Raw genomic sequence first — 8,089 nt, forward strand, 5'->3', positions numbered from 1 at the left:
ATTGAAACATGATTGTCTGATGCACCTTCATGAGTTAGCTAGAAGTTTTGTCCACTGCACTTTTAGTTGCCATTAAGCACTGAAACCTTAGTTACTGTTAAATTTTCTAAACTGCATTTTATACCTCAATTTTTAAATTTATTTTTTATTTATTTGGAAGACGTCTTTGCCTACTTGACTCAGCTGGAATCTAAATGTTTGTGTACAAGTTCCTTTCTAAGAAAAATTATCCATGACTGATATGCTTTATATGGTACCCAAAAAGGGATTTTATTACCTGTATACCACATCTATGATTTGTTAAATGGAAAGAAAAAAATGTTATTGTAAATATGTTACAGAGATGCACTATATACATCAGAAACAAGTAGTTTTGTGTTGGAAATTGGATTAAAAAAAAATTAGACAAACAGAAAAGAAGCAAGGAGAAATCTTCTAATGCATTCACAACTCTTTACCAGTAACACCTCACATACTTAGAAACTGTAAATGGTCAAAGCTTGTCCTTGTGTTTCAGGTAAAAGCAGACACTACTCTTACCTCTGTATATAGCAGCAGCATATTGGGACATTTTTATAAAGCACTTTACAACTGTGGGTTGTAAATCTGTATTGATTTAAACTTTATCATTCCCAGCTAAGTTTATAACAGCTGACAGGATTGTAACCTGAATGTTGTATTATTCTTAGAAAGATAAATTATCACATTTGATTAAAAACTACATCTTTACATAGTACTTCAAAGGAGTAAGCAATAAACATAACTACATTAAAAGAGTATTGAAAGGAAGTTCCTTATTTCCATCCTGTATGACTGAACCTGAAACAAGTGTGTATGTGTAGCCTCACATACAGATAGGCAAATGTCCTTGTGAAGGAGAGTAGGTGCCAGCCTTCTGGGGACTCCTTTAGGCAAAGGAAAACCGAAGGACTCTGAGTCTAAAGCTCTTAATCTAAGGATTTGCAGGGAATTCCCTTTGTGAAACTGATATTCAGACTTGGGATTTATTATGAAAATTAATAATATTGGGCAGTTTATTTAGACCTCTTAGAGTAGAATTGATTCCTCTGACATAGGTATGGGCCAAGTGCTTTCCCTGGCTTCCCACTGTTCTCACAACCTGAGCAATAGGAAACAGTTTTCTTCTAAGTTTATTTGTCCAATAAGGAAGTTGCCAATAAGAACTGAGAAAGAGTGGTATTTTTGTCTTACTGTAAACAACCACTTTAAATTTCAGATTTTCTAAGCTTTGTAACATAAATATTAGAGCATAATCAAAGTATTTTCCTGCTGGATGGTCTCTGAGAATTTAATCATGAACCAGTGGTACTCAATATATCCCAGAACTGACTATTCTCTGCATTGTGGAATTTGTTTACAAGAATCAGGAGCCTGAGGGCACGAATGGGCTTCACTCCCCCTGTCCAGTGAGTGCTGTAGTAGGGCTAACCCCAGACAAATATCCTAGCCCAGCCTTGGCCCATCCCCAGGGAGGAACCCATTGCCTGAGGCTATCAGGATTCAAATTTATATCTACTAACATACACAAGCCTGTTAAGCATCATACATAACATACCCAAGACTGGTAAGTCAATAGAGATTCTTAGATTATGGTTAACATGTAAATGCATAAACTGCATGCAAACTGTGATGTAGGTATCTGAGTGAAAACTCACATCTGGAGATGGAAACTTGTGGAACCCAGAAAACTTTACTTTTTAAAATGGTGGGAAATGATCCGACTAGGACTCATATCTTCCTAAAATGCTAGCTGTGTATTCTGTGCTCAGAATAACTATGGCCATTTCACAGATTATCCAGTCAAAGACTTATCCCACAGAACCTTAACATTACCTCTGTTTCTGATGAATAAACCCTCTGCTTTAGTTTCACTTCATACCAATATACAGATCTAACAATCTACTGCCACTGAATAAAACACATCTATGCTAAATAGATAATGAACAGCTCCCTTTAGACACTCGTCTGCTATATAAAGCAAGTTGTTAGCTACTTCTTCATTTTTAGAAAGATCATACAGAGACAAAAATTGAAGACACTGAGTTTTTTCTCCCTGGATTCATTTACAGTAGATATAAGCTAAAATATTCTACATGCTTTCTTTCAGTACATGCCCTCAGTTTCTTTCCTCCCAATTTCAGCTATGTAACTGAAGCACATTTATTGAGAAGTTTCATAATAAGACTCTCCTTAGAATCAGAGAAGAAAGGAAGAAAATTAGGGAGGCAAAAGCACATTTGGAGCTTAAACTGGCCTCTACTGTGAAGGACAACAAAAAGTTCTTCTATAAATATATTAATAGCAAGAGGAAGGGAAAGGACAACCTCCACTCCTTGGTTGACATGGAGGGAAATGTTGTATCAAAGGACGAGGAAAAGGCAGAGGTACTTAACACCTTCTTTGCTTCAATTTTTACTAGAAGGACAGAACGTCTTCCAGACAGCTGGCCTGCAGAGCTGGCAGAAGGAGCCAGGGAGCTGCACAGTTTCCCTATGCTCCAGGACCAGGTGGTTGGAACACTCCTCAGCCGCTTAGATCCCCACAAGTCCATGGGACCAGATGGGATCCATCCTAGGGTGCTGAGAGAGCTGGCAGATGAGCTGGCCAAGCCACTCTCCATCATTTTTCAGCAGTCCTGGATCACTGGAGAGGTCCCAGAGGACTGGAAGCTGGCCAACGTTGTGCCCATCCACAAGAAAGGCTGGTTGGATGAGCCAGGGAATTATAGGCCTGTCAGCCTGACCTCAGTGCCAGGCAAGATCATGGAACAGGTCATCCTGAGTGCAATCACACAGCACTTAGAGGATGGCCAAGGGATCAGGCCTAGCCAGCATGGATTTAGGAAGGGCAGGTCCTGCCTGACCAACCTGATCTCCTTCTATGATCAGGTGACCCGCCTGGTGGACGTGAGGAGGCCTGTGGATGTGGTCTACCTGGACTTCAGCAAGGCCTTTGACACCGTGATTGCCCATTGGAATGGGCTGCCTGGGGAGGTGGTGGAGTCTCCATCATTGGAGGTTTTCAGGAGGAGATTTGATGGGGTGCTTGGTGCCATGGGTTAATTATTTAGGTGGGTTGGATTGGTTGATGGGTTGGATGCGATGATCTTGAAGGTCTCTTCCAACCTGGTTTGGTTTATTCTAAATTCTAAAATAAAAGTAAGTATTTTAAGAGCAACAGGAACTCAATTCATCCATGATATGAATCATCACTGGGAAATGTCCATTTGTAGCTCTTAGTCTTAGTAATAATCCCTGGTCTTAACTTTTACCTTCTGTAAAGTGTTTGTCCAATGGGAGAAAAGAAAATGTAGAGCAAAATGATGCAAGTCAAAAAGAGATAGAATGAAAGAGAAAGTGGAAAATATTTTTGAACAGTAAAATTAAGCATCGTTTTAGAAAACACCAATAGTTTTTATATTCTACAATTGAAGTTCATCTATTAGCATTTAACTTTTATAACAATACGCTATTTAATTTAAACATGGCAGTTGCTGTAGCACTGTTCCTTAAAAAAACCTATCTGATGGGGCAGGTGGAGAGTGTATTTGCAGTGTTTGATATCAATATAGCCCCTTCACCCCCTAGACAGTGAAGAATCACTGTGTTTATTGAGCCTCTGGAAGCATACTTGGAGTAAGCAAATTGATATCCAGGTCAAAATAAAATAGATTGCTCTTGAAATTGCAAAGAGTAACACTTGAAAAGATCTTATTTAGGATGCAGTAAATTAGCCTCTTTTTTTGTTGTTGTTTATTTGATAACATTGAACCGAAATCACGTTTAGTGCCCAAGAGAACAAGTTTAAAGAGTTTGGTATACAGTGCCCTCCCTGCCAAGGTGGCATATGGTATAATGCCTAATAAGTAAACTTTCCAGAGCACATATGTTGGGTACATATGGATGCTAGTAATGTGTAAGATGCCATTAAAAATATTTTTTGAAAATTTTACTCTACATATTTATAAATGCTGGTGACTTTGAAGCAAAAAATTAGCTGCAGCATTAAGTGTAGCATTATTATTATTAATAATAATTATTATTATTCCAAATATCAGTTTGATTTTCTTGTCTTAGTCTTGTATGGCATTATAAAATTGCACTTTTTCATCATGTTTACACCTGCCATCCCTAATGCCTTACCAGGTGTGAGATTTATGAGCAGAGCATATGAGACCTGCCACAGTTAATCACATTTGTAACCTTTCAGATACACTGCTGAATTTTTCTTGCTGTGAAACATGCTTTACCTTTTAATCTCTGCTGAGTGTAGTTCTAATGCAGTACTGTATTTTTTTTCTTATGCATTTCAAGCTATGTCATAAAATAATATCCTAATTATTATTCTGTTTTCACATTTTTCTATCCAAGAACTGTTTGTATTTTAAGGAAAAAATGAAGTAGTCAGAGAGAAATAAGTGCATATTAATATTTTCTGAATGAAAAATACATGTAAATACATGTGAATGAGTGATACTCTCACTATCATGCATCATAATGTGTACAGATAATTTATGCCATATTATTTTTAGAATTAAAAAAAAAAGTTGAGAAGTTTAGGCTTAACAATTTGCAACTTTGTGTGAAATCTGAAAAGATCACTTGAAAGCATTATACAAATGACAGAGTTGTTAACTGAGTTATTAACGCATATTTTTTACTTCTAGAACTATGCTAAATGTCTCTGTGCAAATAAGCATATCTATTTGTTGATAGGTTTTTGCTATAGCACATTTAGGAATGTTGGTTTAAATTCTGTTATTAATCATTCTTAGGCATATTTGGAATGTACTTATCAGTTTAAAAAAAAATTCTCCATACTTATTTACTGTTACAGGAAGAACTTTGATAATAAATGCAAATCATGTGATTACTTCTATAGCCTAGAATGATTGGCTTTGCCATTACTGGCAAAAGGCCACAGCCTTTTCATTGGCCTCACAATTCAGGCTGCTATGACTTGCCTGGGCTTGTTTTAGCCCATGCTGTGATAACTCTTGTCTAGCAGTCAGATAACTGCTGCCTAAATTAATTTTAGCTTTTATTTTATTTCTGTGTAGTTGCATGGTGCAACACCCCCTGCTAATTAATAGTCTGTAATTATACATAGTCATTCTGTGGAGAATGAAAATATGGTGCAGAAGATGAGAGGCACAGGGTGATACTGACAACCCTAGATAGTGAACACTAATCATGATATCAATAACTGATGGATTATAATGGAGAAGAGTGTGAAAGGCAACATGCTAGCTACAATATCACCTGCTTAGAAGAGTGAATACTGCTTGAAAATATAAGCTTTATTTCAGAGGCAATGTGACAACCTAAGTTGGCTCCTACAGCTGAGAACACACCACAACAATGATGAAAAGATAGGATATTTATCTCAAGAAACCAGGCATTTAACAATGGCCAGAACAACAACTGACCAGAATCCACTGGCAAAACCATTCCTCCTATGTGGGATGTTGATTTATGACAATGAAAATTAATATAGCATCAACTATATGCCTACACCACCTACATATGACCTGCATACTGCTTATGTGAGCAAAGCAACTCATCAGCCCACCCTTTATCATGAGTAATCTGCTTGATCTACATAACTATATTGCAACAGAACAAGAACAAGAACAGAACAAGAGGACACAGTCTCAAGCTGCACCAGGGGAAGTTTAGGCTCGAGGTGAGGAGAAAGTTCTTCACTGAGAGAGCTGTTAGCCACTGGAATGGGCTGCCCAGGGGGTGGTGGAGTCAGCATCTCTGGTGGGGCTCAAGAGGGGATTGGACGTGGCACTTGGTGCCATGGTTTAGTAGTCATGAGGTCTTGGGTGACAGGTTGGACTTGATGATCTTTGAGGTCTCTTCCAACCTTGGTGATTCTGTGACTCTGTGATTCTGTGAACAAATAAAAATTCTGCCTTACTCTATGTTGATGTTCGCCATGCATTAGACTGAGGCATTACTATGAGCATAGCTAATATGAAAGAACTCATTCCCTTGAAAATTCTGTGCTAAATGTCCCTGTCTCCCTCCTTGATTGCAAAGAACTGACCGTTACACATGCAGCATTATAAATTGGTGAAATTGATGCCGATGATAACAAATTCCCAAGTCTATCGCAGAACTGGGAATGAATGAAACAAGGAAACACTTGGAGGTGGTGCCGTGGATCCTGGAACAACACAGGAGTAGAAGCATAAAACCACAAACAGGTTGTTGACACTAGAGAATCTGCATGCAACCTTTTGACTGTGTCATTGATGAAGGCTTTTTTTCTGTCAGAGCATTAGCCAATTAATTTGGACTATAATCGTTGATATTCTAACTTCAATTGTGTGTTGTGATTTCTTAGGTCAGCATATTAAATGTATTATCTTTGGCTCATATCAACATTTTGTGAGTTTAATACTTCAATGCCTTTGGTTTTAATCTGCAGATTAATTCATTCTAATATAATACAAGTGATTTAAAATATACTTAGCCCTAATTTATAGTTTAAAAATACACAAAGTACGCATGTGATTGTGAATGGATTAATGAAACTGCATAACCATATAAAAAATTTGTTCCCAATGGTTTACCTAACTTCTAGATAATTAGAATTATAGTAGCTGATAAACTGCCTAAAGCAATTTTAAGAAGTCATTCATAAATTTATCATCGTAACAGCTGAGGGGCTGGCTGAGGTCTGAAATGCTTAGCTTGCTTAGTGTAGGAGAAAATATTTCTTCACTGATTCCCTCCTTGATGACATACCATGGCATTACCAGAAAATATCATAGTCTGCATTTTGATACTATAGCATATTTGCAATAAAATGCCAGAAAATAATTGCATAGAAATAAGCGAGGTAAGACAATGGAGTTTTCACTGCACCTTAAGACATACTTCTGCTGCAGTATCTATGAGGAATGAGGTAAATAAGATATTTTCACTTGGGGTAAAATATTTAGTTCCAACACACAGTCAAAACAGGCAAATAACTTAGAATTCATCATTCCTAGAAATGTACCTTTCTGGAAAAGATAATTATTTTCACACTGCTTCTGGTGTAGTATTGCATTTATGATACTGAATATTAGATCTGTGGGGCTGTAACTTTTTACAGTGCTGTCTCACATTTGGAAATCTAGGGTAAATAAACACTAATAAAAAGTTAAGCAAACAATCCAAAATTATGTCTATTCTATGGATTTTCACAGATTTGATTTTGGAAACTGAGTAAGACAAAGTGGCTGCAACGTATTTGCTATCTGTGTTATATGTACAAGAAGGGTATTTCTGGTGTAACACAAGCCTGGAAAGTCAACACACATACACACAGAGAAAATGGATTAATTTAGAATTTACAGGACATAATGTTATTAATTATAAATAATATTTAAAAAAAATCAAAGTTAGGTGAATACTTACTTTGAAATACATCTGAAAGTGTCAGCCATGTGTGTGTCCAGCAAAACTTCAATTGCATGACAAACTTCATTGTAAGAAGATCCCAAATATGATTTGTGTCAGCCTAAACTGTCTATATTTTTGACAGAACTACTCAAGAACAGACCAAAACAAAGCATACATTTAAAAACATATTTCCAAAAAGCTTTAGGAGGCAACATATTTGAAAAATATTAAAAGTGCTTAAGTTCAAACTAGTCATACAGAAAATATCATCTCGGCTGCCTTGATGAATTTTCCATGATCATCATTTCAAACTTACTGAGGTTTTTTTAGACAAAAAAATACATAGAATACATAGAATAAACCAGGTTGGAAGAGACCTTCCATCGCGTCCAACCCATCAACCAATCTAACCCACCTAAACAACTAAACCATAGCACCAAGCACCCTATCAAGTCTCCTCCTGAAAACTTCCAATGACAGCAACTCCACCACCTCCCCAGGCAGCCCATTCCAATGGGCAATCTCTGCATAGAACTTTTTCCTAACATCCAACCTAAACCTGTCCTGGCACAGCCTGAGACTGTGTCCCTTGTTCTGGTACTGGCTGCCTGGGAGAAGAGATCAACATCCGCCTGTCTACAACCTCCCTTCAGGTAGTTGTAGAGAGC

The 8,089-nt window shown here is 37.3% G+C and overlaps 1 long non-coding RNA gene across 1 annotated transcript; it reads right to left on the reverse strand.

The window, feature by feature from the left end:
• Positions 1 to 5,410: 5,410 nt before the first annotated feature.
• LOC137454295 (uncharacterized) lies at positions 5,411 to 7,818 on the reverse strand. The gene is made up of 3 exons (XR_010990579.1): positions 7,437 to 7,818; positions 6,076 to 6,195; positions 5,411 to 5,918 (listed from the first exon to the last, which is right to left on the reverse strand). It is a non-coding gene; the product is annotated as an uncharacterized lncRNA (long non-coding RNA).
• Between the last annotated feature and the right edge of the window lie 271 nt (positions 7,819 to 8,089).

This window comes from Melanerpes formicivorus, unplaced genomic scaffold (assembly GCF_026170545.1).
Source record: "Melanerpes formicivorus ecotype bairdi unplaced genomic scaffold, bMelFor1.0.p_v2 SCAF_3, whole genome shotgun sequence".
Classification (NCBI taxonomy): Eukaryota; Metazoa; Chordata; class Aves; order Piciformes; family Picidae; genus Melanerpes; species Melanerpes formicivorus.